This window comes from Balaenoptera physalus (genome assembly GCF_965194825.1).
Source record: "Balaenoptera physalus genome assembly, chromosome: 8".
NCBI lineage: Eukaryota > Metazoa > Chordata > Mammalia > Artiodactyla > Balaenopteridae > Balaenoptera > Balaenoptera physalus.
Genome location: NC_138887.1, coordinates 55,554,895 through 55,568,317, shown reverse-complemented (window position 1 = coordinate 55,568,317; position 13,423 = coordinate 55,554,895). Strand labels below are relative to the sequence as shown.

Sequence of the window (13,423 nt, the reverse complement as noted above, 5' to 3'; positions counted from 1 at the left end):
ACACAATAAGATAAGCAAAATGAGAAGACAGAAAAACACACAGCAGATGAAGGAGCAAGGTAAAAACACACCAGACCAAACAAATGAAGAGGAAATAGGCAGTCTACCTGAAAAAGAATTCAGAATAATGATAGTAAAGATGATCCAAAATCTTGGAAATAGAATAGATAAAATTCAAGAAACATTTAACAAGGAGGTAGAAGAACTAAAGAGGAACCAAGCAACGATGAACAACACAATAAATGCAATTAAAAATACTCTAGAAGGGATCAATAGCAGAATAACTGAGGCAGAAGAACGGATAAGTGACCTGGAAGATAAAATAGTGGAAATAACTACTGCAGAGCAGAATAAAGAATGAAAAGAACTGAGGACAGTTTCAGACACCTCTGGGACAACATTAAACGCACCAACATTCGAATTATAGGGGTCCCAGAAGAAGAAGAGAAAAAGAAAGGGACTGAGAAAATATTTGAAGACATTATAGTTGAAAACTTCCCTAATATGGGAAAGGAAATAGTTAATCAAGTCCTGGAAGCACAGAGAGTCCCATACAGGTTAAATCCAAGGAGAAACACGCCAAGACACATATTAAACAAACTGTCAAAAGTTAAATATAAAGAAAACATATTAAAAGCAGCAAGGGAAAAACAACAAATAACACACAAGGGAATCCCCATAAGGGTAACAGCTGATCTTTCAGCAGAAACTCTGCAAGCCAGAAGGGAGTGGCAGGACATACTTAAAGTGATGAAGGAGAAAAACCTACAACCAAGATTACTCTACCCAGCAAGGATCTCATTCAGATTTGATGGAGAAATTAAAACCTTTACAGACAAGCAAAAGCTGAGAGAGTTCAGCACCACCAAACCAGCTTTACAACAAATGCTAAAGGAACTTCTCTAGGCAAGAAACACAAGAGAAGGAAAACACCTACAATAACAAAACCCAAAACATTTAAGAAAATGGGAATAGGAACATACATATCGATAATTACTTTAAATGTAAATGGACTGAATGCTCCCACCAAAAGACAAGACTGGCTGAATGGATACAAAAACAAGACCCGTATATATGCTGTCTACAAGAGACCCACTTCAGACCTAGGGGCACATACAGACTGAAAGTGAGGGGATGGAAAAAGTTATTCCATGCAAATGGAAATCAAAAGAAAGCTGGAGTAGCAATTCTCATATCAGACAAAATAGACTGTAAAATAAAGACTATTACAAGAGACAGAGAAGGACTCTACATAATGATCAAGGGATCGATCCAAGAAGATATAACAATTGTAAATATTTATGCACCCAACATAGGAGCACCTCCATACATAAGGCAAATACTAACAGCCATAAAAGGGGAAATCGACAGTAACACAATCATAGTAGGGGACTTTAACACCCCACTTTCACCAATGGACAGATCATCCAAAATGAAAATAAATAAGGAAACACAAGCTTTAAATGATACATTAAACAAGATGAACTTAATTGATATTTATAGGACATTCCATCCAAAAACAACAGAATACACTTTCTTCTCAAGTGCTCATGGAACATTCTCCATGACAGATCATATCTTGGGACACAAATCAAGCCTTGGTAAATTTAAGAAAATTGAAATCATATCAAGTATCTTTTCCGACCACAACGCTTTGAGACTAGATATCAATTACAGGAAAAGATCTGTAAAAAATACAAACACATGGAGTCTACACAATACACTACTTAATAACGAAGTTATCACTGAAGAAATCAAAGGGGAAATTAAAAAATACCTAGAAACAAATGACAATGAGGACACAATGACCCAAAACCTATGGGATGCAGCAAAAGCAGTTCTAAGAGGGAAGTTTATAGCAATACAATCCTACCTCAAGAAACAGGAAACATCTCAAATAAACAACCTAACCTTCCACCTAAAGCAATTAGAGAAAGAAGAACAAAAAACCCCCAAAGTTAGCAGAAGGAAAGAAATCATAAAGATCAGATCAGAAATAAATGAAAAAGAAATGAAGGAAACAATAGCAAAGATCAATAAAACTAAAAGCTGGCTCTTTGAGAAGATAAACAAAATTGATAAACCATTAGCTAGACTCATCAAGAAAAAGAGGGAGAAGACTCAAATCAATAGAATTAGAAATGAAAAAGGAGAAGTAACAACTGACACTGCAGAAATACAAACGATCATGAGAGATTACTACAAGCAACTCTATGCCAATAAAATGGAGAACCTGGAAGAAATGGACAGATTCTTAGAAATGCACAACCTGCTGAGACTGAACCAGGAAGAAGTAGAAAATATGAACAGACCAATCACAAGCACTGAAATTGAAACTGTGATTAAAAATCTTCCAACAAACAAAAGCCCAGGACCAGATGGCTTCACAGGCGAATTCTATCAAACATTTAGAGAAGAGCTAACACCTATCCTTCTCAAACGCTTCCAAAATATAGCAGAGGGAGGAACACTCCCAAACTCATTCTACGAGGCCACCATCACCCTGATACCAAAACCAGAGAAAGATGTCACAAAGAAGGAAAACTAAAGGCCAGTATCACTGATGAACATAGATGCAAAAATCCTCAACAAAATACTAGCAAACAGAATACAACAGTACATTAAAAGGATCATACACCATGATCAAGTGGAGTTTATTCCAGGAATGCAAGGATTCTTCAATATACTCAAATCAATCAACCTGATACACCATATTAACAAATTGAAGGAGAAAAACCATATGATCATCTCAATAGATGCAGAGAAAGCTTTCGACAAAATTCAACACCCATTTATGATAAAAACCCTCCAGAAAGTAGGCATAGAGGGAACTTTCCTCAACATAATAAAGGCCGTATATGACACACCCACAGTCAACATCTTCCTCAATGGTGAAAAATTGAAACCATTTCCACTAAGATCAGGAATAAGACAAGGTTGCCCACTCTCACCACTATTATTCAACATAGTTTTGGAAGTTTTAGCCACAGCAATCAGAGAAGAAAAAGAAATAAAAGGAATCCAAATCAGAAGAGAAGAAGTAAATCTGTCACTGTTTGCAGATGACATGATACTATACACAGAGAATCCTAAAGATGATACCAGAAAACTACTAGAGCTAAGCAATTAATTGGGTAAAGTAGCAGGATACAAAATTAACGCACAGAAATCTCTTGCATTCCTATACACTAATGATGAAAAATATGAAAATGAAATTAAGAAAACATTCCCATTTACCATTGCAATAAAAAGAATAAAATACCTAGGAATAAACCTACCTAAGGAGACAAAAGATCTGTATGCAGAAAATTATAAGACACTGATGAAAGAAATTAAAGATGATACAAATAGATGGAGAGATATACCACGTTCTTGGATTGGAAGAATCAACATTGTGAAAATGACTCTACTACCCAAAGCAATCTACAGATTCAATGCAATCCCTATCAAACTACCACTGGCATTTTTCACAGAACTAGAACAAAAAATTTCACAATTTGTATGGAAACACAAAAGACCCCGAATAGCCAAAGCAATCTTGAGAAAGAAAAATGGAGCTGGAGGAATCAGGCTCCCTGACTTCAGACTATACTACAAAGCTACAGTAATCAAGACAGTATGGTACTGGCACAAAAACAGAAACATAGATCAATGGAACAGGATAGAAAGCCCAGAGATAAACCCACGCACATATGGTCACCTTATCTTTGATAAAGGAGGCAAGCATATACAGTGGAGAAAAGAAAGCCTCTTCAATAAGTGGTGCTGGGAAAAGTGGACAGGTACATGTAAAAGTATGAAATTAGAACACTCCCTAACACCATACACGAAAATAAAGTCAAAATGGATTAAAGACCTAAATGTAAGGCCAGACACTATCAAACTCTTAGAGGAAAACATAGGCAGAACACTCTATGACATAAATCACAGCAAGATCCTTTTTGACCCACCTCCTAGAGAAATGGAAATAAAAACAAGAATAAACAAATGGGACCTAATGAAACTTAAAAGCTTTTGCACAGCAAAGGAAACCATAAACGAGATGAAAAGATAACGCTCAGAATGGGAGAAAATATTTGCAAATGAAGCAACTGACAAAGGATTAATCTCCAAGATTTACAAGCAGCTCATGCAGCTCAATAACAAAAAAACAAACAACCCAATCCAAAAATGGGCAGAAGACCTAAACAGACATTTCTCCAAAGAAGATATACAGATTGCCAACAAACACATGAAAGAATGCTCAGCATCATTAATCATTAGAGAAATGCAAATCAAAACTACAATGAGATATCACCTCACACCGGTCAGAATGGCCATCATCAAAAAAATCTAGAAACAATAAATGCTGGAGAGGGTGTGGAGAAAGGGGAACACTCTTGCACTGTTGGTGGGAATGTAAATTGATACAGCCACTATGGAGAACAGTATGGAGGTTCCTTAAAAAACTACAAATAGAACTACCATACGACCCAGCAATCCCACTACTGGGCATATACCCTGAGAAAACCATAATTTAAAAAGAGTCATGTACCAAAATGTTCATTGCAGCTCTATTTACAATAGCCAGGACATGGAAGCAACCTAAGTGTCCATCATCAGATGAATGGATAAAGAAGAAGTGGCACATATATACAATGGAATATTACTCAGCCATAAAAAGAAACGAAATTGAATTATTTGTAGTGAGGTGGATGGAGTTAGAGTCTGTCATACAGAGTGAAGTAAGTCAGAAAGAGAAAACAAATACAGTATGCTAACACATATATATGGAATCTAAGGGAAAAAAAGGTCTTGAAGAACTAGTGGCAAGACGGGAATAAAGACACAGACCTACTAGAGAATGGACCTGAGGATACGGGGAGGGGGAAGGGTAAGATGTGACAAAGTGAGAGAGTGGCATGGACATATATACACTACCAAACGTAAAATAGATAGCTAGTGGGAAGCAACCACATAGCACAGGGAGATCAGCTCTGTGCTTTGTGACCACCTAGAGGGGTGGGATAGGGAGGGTGGGAGGGAGGGAGATGCAAGAGGGAAGAGATATGGGAACATATGTATATGTATAACTGATTCACTTTGTTATAAAGCAGAAACTAACACACAGTAAAGCAATTATACTCCAATAAAGATGTTAAACAAAAAAAAAAAGAAAGAAAAGCATTTTTGTAGAAGATAATTCTATAGTTACTATAAACTCTTGTATGTCCATAGATGTTCTTTTGCCTCTTATATGTGACATGGATAAACTTCTCTTATCAGTTCCTATATTAGTGGATTTAAGAATATTGAAATATATTTTAAAGTAAATAAAGTTACTTTTAAATCTTGTATTACTTTATCACATAAAATTTTCCTTACAATGTTTTGTCTTTTGTATTATTGTCAGATTTAGCTTCCTAAAATGTAACTGATTGCAGTTCCCTTTATTAAAAAATCCTTAATGAAAAAAATAAATAAATTAAAAAAATAAATCTGTAAGGTCAGTATTTTCTTATTGTAAATCTAACTTAGTCACTAGTTTCTTGAGAGAAGGAAGAATGTAAATAATTTATACATGAAACACGAAGCTTAACATGTGGCTCAAATACTGTAATCCCAAATGAATTATTAAAAGAAAGATGTGATAGAATTATTTAGTGCTGCATGAAAGGTAGGCTTACATACTGTGTAATCTAACCATTTCCTAATATTTTTAAAAAGGTTAGCTTTATACCTTCTACAAAGTGATTTTGTCTAGACAAAGGAAACAATCAGCTATTTTTGTCAAAGTTCTCTTCATTAAAATGAAGTGATTAGATATGTGAGTTGTCTTGGTTCTGAGATTCCATTACAGTTTTATTAAAATTAAACCAAAAAAGATCATATCATATTATTCCTGTTGTTACTTAAAATGACCTATTTATTTGGACAGGGCACAAAAATTTAGTCTTAAAGGCACACAGTTTTTTTCTGAAGGGTACCTGCTTTACAGGTAAAAGTATTATCATAGAACATCCCCTACAGATTTCTCTAGTGCTCTCATGATCACAGTATTGTCTTCTAAAACATCAAGTGGATTTCAAAATTACTGAAGCATTCACAGCATATAAAAAAGTTAATGTTGTTTTCATAAAATATAAAGATCAAAGCTATGTTTGCAGTAAAAATTTCAGTGTGCCTATATAGTATATACATGTGTTTTTTAATAGTCACTCTATTATTCAGTTCATATTATATAGTTCAATTAAGTATCACAGATATAAAATAACAATGACTTAAACAAGCCTGAAAGTCCAGACTGATGAGGTACTCTGCAGAGTCAAAGACCCAGGCTTCTTCCCTCTTGTTCCTCTGCTGTCTCTAGGGTGGGCTCCTCCTCCTCAGGGTCCAAAACTGCTCACCACCACATTCACAGTCTAGCCTTAAAAAACTAGGTGTGGCAGGCGGTTGACAGAACAGTCCTTCCTCTTAAGGGTATATCCTGGAACTTGCAACCATTACCTTTTAATGTAGCTCACTGGCCACAATTTAATCTCAGATCTACAGCTAGTTAGTTACCAGGGAGACTGGAAACTGTAGTCTCTATTCTGGGTGGCTTTGTGATGAATTAAAAGTAAGGAACTCTGTCTCTATCAAAGAAAGGAAGAATATATACCAGGAGAAAAGTAGTAGCCGCTGTTGTAGTCAGATTTGCATAAACTCTAAAAGTCTAGTCCCTCAAAACCACAATGAGATATCATTTCACACCTGTTAGAATGGGTATTATCAAAAAGATAAGAAATAACAAGTTTTGGCGAGGATGTGGAAAAAAGGGAACCCCTGTGCACTGTTGGTGGAAATAAAAATTGGTGCAACGACTATGTAAAACAATATGGAGGTTTATAAACAAATTAAAAATAGAACTATCATATGACCCAGCAATTCCACTTTTGGGTATTTAGCTGAAGAAAACGAAAACACTAACCCCAAAACATATGTGCACCCCAATGTTCACTGCATTATTATTTACAATAGCCAAGACATGAAAACAACCTAAGTGTCCACTGATTGATGAATGAATAAGGAATTTGTGAGATATATATATATATATATATATATATATATATATATATATAAAATGGAATATTACCCAATCAACCATAAAAAAGAATGAAATCTTGCCACTTGCAACAACATGGATAAACCATGATGGCATTATGCTAAGTGAGCTATCAAATGATCTCTCTTATATGTGTAATCTAAACAAACAACCAAAACAAAACAAAAAGGAAAACAACAGGCTTATAGAATCAGAGAACGGATTGGAGAGGCAGGGTGTGAGGGTCTAGTGTATGTGAGTCTAGTCCCTGAAAAATGGTAATGGTTAAAAGAATACTGAAACGTAGACTCTTTTCTTGATTTAGATACTACACTTGTACTAGATTGATCATTATTACTTTGACCTTTATTCAATATAGAATATGCCTGTCATAACATCAAATTCAGGGGTCAATTTTGGAATCTTTTCCAACCCTGTAAGAGGGATGCCCCACCTAAAGCAAAACAGCTACATTTTGGGGTTTTTGCTACAGCAAAGATTCAAAACAAGTCACAGAAACCCAGGTGATTCTTGTTCAGTGGTAAAGGCTACCAGAAGGAATCAGTTACTAAAAGTATTAGCATTAACACTATTTTTAGCAGTGTTAATAATTTAGATTTAGTTACATTTTACATCTGTGCTTACAAGTCCTCTTACAGATTTCACTTTTTTTTTCTAGAATTATTTTCCTTCCATTTAAAATACATATTTTAGAATTTCTATTACGAAAAGTTTCTCTACTGCCTCATTAAAAAAGTTTTAAAGCTCAAACAAAAAAAAAAGAGAAGTTTCTCTAGTAGCAAATCTCTTATGTGTGAAATTTTGCTTTATTCTTGATAGTTTTAGGTTGGCGGTTATTTGCTCTCAGCAAATTGGAGATGTTATTCCCTTGATTTCTACTGGTTTTCAAAGTTTCTGTTACAAAGTCAGCCATCTAATGACTGTTCCTTTTAGATAGTCTGAAGCTTCTGTCTGGGTTTAAGTTCTCAAGACCGCAAATAACACTGTGAAGACGCAGATTTAGAACTATTTTCAGTTATATTAGAGTCACTCACTTGAATTGTGGCCTACTTTATGAAGACTAGTAACAGTAACATTTAGCACTTACCGAGTGCCTGACACTGAAGTAGAAACACCCCACCTTATCTGTCTCATCCAGTTCTCACAATCTTTCGCAGCGCGCGCTCTTCCCATCTCTGTTTCGCGTGCGGAATATGAGAATCACGAAGCTCGGAAAACCTCCGCCAGATCCCACAGCTAGTGAGTGAGGCGGAAGGAGAAAAAAGACTGCACTCACGTGGAAAAACACAACCCCGCTCAGGTGAACTTGATTCAACACGTGAAAATTATTCATTCTCTGACGGTCAGAAGGTGCAGCGATTTGCACCCCGCTGGGCTAAGCCGGAACTACATTTCCCAGAATCCTCCTCTCGGAGGCTTCAGGTGTGTGGCCGCAGGAGCGATTTGCGGGAGTTTTGGAAGGCGGGAATGAAGTGGTCCTCACCCTCCAAAGGTCATCCAGTTGGCTGTGGTCAGAGTCCGAGGCCGAGTACCTGCCGGTGCATTCAAGCTTGCCTCGCATTCCTTTGCTCCATGTCCCACTTCTCTGCCAGGCAGCCAGCCAGCCGTGGGGACAAAGCGCGACCCCACCCCCAACAGATGCAGCGGCAACAGCCCTGCGGAGACTTCAGTCGGCTCGCCGTGTCCTGCTCCCTCAGCTGCACAAGCCTGCTTCCCGGATTCCGCTGCCAGCGTCCACCCTTCCATCCACGCCCGTACTCGGGAGAGCTGGCCTCCAAATCCCCTTTCCCGACCTTCATTCTCCGGGCGTCCCACAGTAGTGTGTGGTCTAACCCCTCTAATATACGCCTTATTTCATAATGCTCGCAGTGATCGCATATCCCTAAGTGAACCCTGGCTGAACCCAGAGGGAATATAGTACTGAAATACTGCTCAAGTAGTGTTTCGGAAACCTTCTTATGTGCGCTCCTTAAATGCAGGTATTCTGGTTACTAGGCAGGGCCAGATTCTGACTTTCATGGGCCCTAGACTCTTTTGCCTTCAGAGTACCGTTTTATCCATAAAAAAAAATATTAAACATTATATTTTACAACTGTTGGTATAAAGAAAAATATAATCCAAGATGGATTTTATTTTTTTCTTCCAATTTTGAAAGAAATTAGAACACTTTTTTAGATTCTAAAAGTACCATGGACCCTAGGAACTGTGTCTATGTGGTTAATGGAGAACTTGGCCCTGTTACTAGGTTTGGCCAGGGACCAGGAATGTGCATTTTAGTAACTCTCCCTTGGTGATGCTTCTCACTAGGCAAGTTCCAGAAGTGCTACTAGAGGATATGGGTGCCTCAGAACCTCAAGGAAACTCTGTGATCATGTTAAAGGATAAACAACAAAACCAACCTTCACATGGAAGGCAACACGTTTGTGGGGAAAACTCTTTTTAAAAAGTATACAAGGGGCTTCCCTGGTGGCGCAGTGGTTGAGAATCTGCCTGCCAATGCAGGGGACACGGGTTCGAGCCCTGGTCTGGGAAGATCCCACATACCGTGGAGCGACTGGGCCCGTGAGCCACAATTACTGAGCCTGCGCGTCTGGAGCCGGTGCTCCGCAACAAGAGAGGCGTCTGGAGCCTGTGCTCCGCAACAAGAGAGGCAGCGATGGTGAGAGGCCCGTGCACCGCGATGAAGAGTGGTCCCCACTTGCCGCAACTAGAGAAAGCCCTCGCACAGAAACGAAGACTCAACACAGTCATAAATAAATAAATAAATAAATAAATAAAAGAACGTGAATTTCTTAAAAAAAAAAAAAAAGTATACAGACAACAAAATATAGCTCTGAAAAATAGCAGATGCCCCATCCTATGTCTTAGGCTTACAACACATCTGATTTTTCAAGTTTTGTTTCTTTCCCATGGATTGATCTTACAATAGAATTACAATAGCATTATTGCTACAGGAAATAGTTCTAGACCAATGAATCTATCTTACAAGCCCCCTCTGAGAACTAAAGTCCAAAAGCAAAAGAAAGTTATGATAAACTAGGTCCATTCATAAAGCAGAATTTCCCAGACTGCTGTGCTTATAAAGCTCCAGCATAAAATTGATTAGTTTTTATTTGTTTCCTGTCTCTGAATTAAATTTTAATCTCCTTCCTGGAGGGAAATAAATTGTATAATATATCCCAGGACTCAGGACAGTTCTTTAATCGATGGGGACTCCTTAAGAAACGCTGATAAAAACGAAAAATACAAGTAAATGTAATGTTTTATTTAGCCCTGAAAGTAAATACGGAAGTGCTGAGCAGAACCAAATACAGTATTCAGTATTGCATGTCGTTGTTGTTGTTTTAGTGAAACTGTATTCTCTTAAGCCACTTATATGTGTTTGTCTTATCTCTATTATTAGGTGGTTTCTTGGTTATATTTTCTTTGTATTATTCCCAATAGCACCTACATATTACCATAGAAGTCGAGGTCCCTCAAAAATAACTACCTTTTTGTACTTAACGAAAGAAGAAACAATTTGAGATAGATTATAAAAATATATTTCTGGTTATTTTTTGTGGGGTCTGGGAAATGGGATAAATTATTTATGATGAGTCAAAGGTTGCAGATGAAGGGGGGCAAAATTTGCTGCCCCCAAATATGTCTCTTTGGTGTAAGGATTATTTTAGACTGATTATTTTTAAGAAATAGTAGACTCAGGAAGTTTCTTTTTTTACCTCCCACTTAACCTCCTAAAAGTATTTAGATAAAGGGCCTGGTCTAGGAAGAGTAGTAGCATCAGAGAGATCTAAATATAAAGAATCTGGTCTAGGTGTGGCAGGGAAAACTGGGCAGGGCCTGAAGACCAAAGTCCTCTCTGTGTCCCGTTTTTTCTGCATGGCCCAGCAAACATCTGCTTACCAAACATTTACTTTTCCCATCTTCCTGTAAATTATCTTTCTCCCCTTTGAAGTCCCAGACCCCTACCCCCTTCTGCTTAGTTCAGGACCGCACATAAGCTTCAACTGCCTGAAAATCAGTGAGTCTCATTTTTCTTATGGGACTCCCGTACGTGAGAAATTAAATTTGATTTTCTCATGTCTCATGTCAATTTAATTGTTAGACCAACCAGAAGAACCGAGAAAGGGTAGAGGGAATTTTTCTTCTCCAACACAGACTTTGGTTGAAATAAACTTTTCAAAATCTCTCAAATTTTAACTCTGAAAAAAATCTTTACGCTCTAAAGGAAAGCTAGGAGACACAGAAGAGATTGATTGCTTTATTTTTAATTCTTCTGCTGAGATTCCGTTTCTTCTGTTTCTTCTCACTACATGCTTCCAGGGCCTATTTCCAGGACTTGAAAAATAACAGAGGATTAGTAGATTCTCCCTATGCTCATCCTCAGCTAGAATGCAAGTTAAAAAAAAAAAAAAGAAAATCCTATCTTTGCCTTCCTAGAGAAAATAGGAACCATAGAGGAAGCAGAAAGCTTTTAAGGAGTGAGCAAGTCACATATAAAAATAGTACCTGACATCCATCTGAGAGGTGTCCTTTACATCTGTCCTAATGGGTAGAGAATATTGACAAGCTGCACAGTGGGACAGGAGAATGCTTTCAGAGATTTTCCAGTTATCCCAACTTTAGGTTTTTCATCAATTATATTACTTAATTTATGAATTCTCACAAAAAATATTGCAAAGCATACTGTAAATTAGATGTTCTACATGAAATATTCAGAATACATGAAAAGAAAGCAATAAAGGAAAGAGAATGTACATCCAAGTATCATTTAATTGGTTATCCTGGTGTGATTACACAGAGAACGTCGTAGATATAAGAACCTTAACTGTTGGTGGTTTGCTAGATCACACCCATTAAAAACACTCCTGATGTATCAGTTCTTGAGCCCAGCTTTTTCCTAGAATGTGCTTTCCTCCTCATAAGGGTGGTAGAAATATTAAAAATACTATCATGTATGTTCAGAGAACATTTTTCATAGAAACCTGAAATGATAGAGACAGAAGTCACTGGATATTTTTCTGATTCCTCAGGGAAATGACAACAAAGTTTTCCAGATATTTGAATTAGGCATACTTTACCTCTTCCTCATGTCTACTTACCAAGATGTTCCTGAAATGAAAGATCAGAATATAAATGAAGTCATTGAAGTAATATACAAAGTAGAGCACAAGTTGACAACTTTAAGTGCAATTTAAACATTTATTTTGTAAGCATTATGAATTACAAGTTATTTTTGCCTTCAAAGTGTTTTAAATCCCAAAGTGATAAAACAAAATGGAATGCCTGTTGACTTTTCTTAAAGAGGGTACTTTTATTAAAATCTGTAGAAGACAATTTTTGACATAGTTCCCAACTTCACAACACCTAGTTTCCTGAGATTTACATCTCCAGTACCAAAAATCTCATGAGGAACGGTCCCTAGGAGCAGTATTTATACATGAGATTGCACCATCTGTGCCACATTGGTTATGCCAGGGGTGAACATTTGATTCAATTTTAGCCCAATTCCCTCCAATAAAATGGAAAGTGAGGTCAGCAGATATTTTGCACCAGGTCTCTGAAGGTGGTTGGTACTGAGGTGAGGAACATGTCTGTAGAGAAACAAAAAACTTGAACTAGAGAAAGAACAATGTAGGAGATGTAAAAGAGCAGCTGGGATGAGATCTATTGGCTCAAAGACAAAAAAGAAAAGAGATCAAAGAATGACTCCCTGGGTACTCTAGTTACCTCACTTCCATCATGAATTCCCAGTGTACTTTCTACTCCTAGCTTTCATATGATAGTTCTGTACTTGCAAAATAAATTCCTCCATTTTGCACAAGTTTGTTCTAAGCCTGTTTCTGTAATATAAAGCCCAAATGTGTAAGACATCATCCCATAATTATCACTTGCAAATACTGGCCACAAAAGTATTTTAATATCTTTCAACATTTTAATGCCCATTCAATAGTAAATGTTTTATTTTTTTCTATGCAATTTATCCAAGACACCAAATTGACCTGCGTTCACAGGTATGAATAACAGGCCACATGTTCACAGGTATGATGATGATTTTTTGATTCTGCTGCCTGCTCACATTTCCAAAACAATCAAACAGTAAATTAATAATCAAACATTAATTGAGTACAAAATGTTTTTTAAAAATATTGGAGCTGTGGAGAATGCAAAGAGAAAATAATGCAATTCACATGAGAACACATCGTTTTTCAATAACAGACTATCTCTGATATGTGAAAAGTAGTGCTCTATTCAGTAAATTTTTTAAAAATGTTGCAAGTCGGGGTAGTTTAAACACACAAATAGCTCCATCTAATTTTCAATAAGAGTCACACCATA

At 37.0% G+C, this 13,423-nt stretch overlaps 1 protein-coding gene across 1 annotated transcript in view; it reads right to left on the bottom strand.

Moving 5' to 3' along the window:
• The window catches only part of DGKB (diacylglycerol kinase beta), a 925,979-nt gene extending 916,448 nt beyond the window's left edge, over nt 1-9,531 (bottom strand). Inside the window, exon 1 of the mRNA XM_082472689.1 lies at nt 8,172-9,531. The gene's annotated coding sequence lies outside the window, so the exon portion shown is untranslated. The remainder of the gene's footprint in view (nt 1-8,171) is intronic.
• Between the last annotated feature and the right edge of the window lie 3,892 nt (nt 9,532-13,423).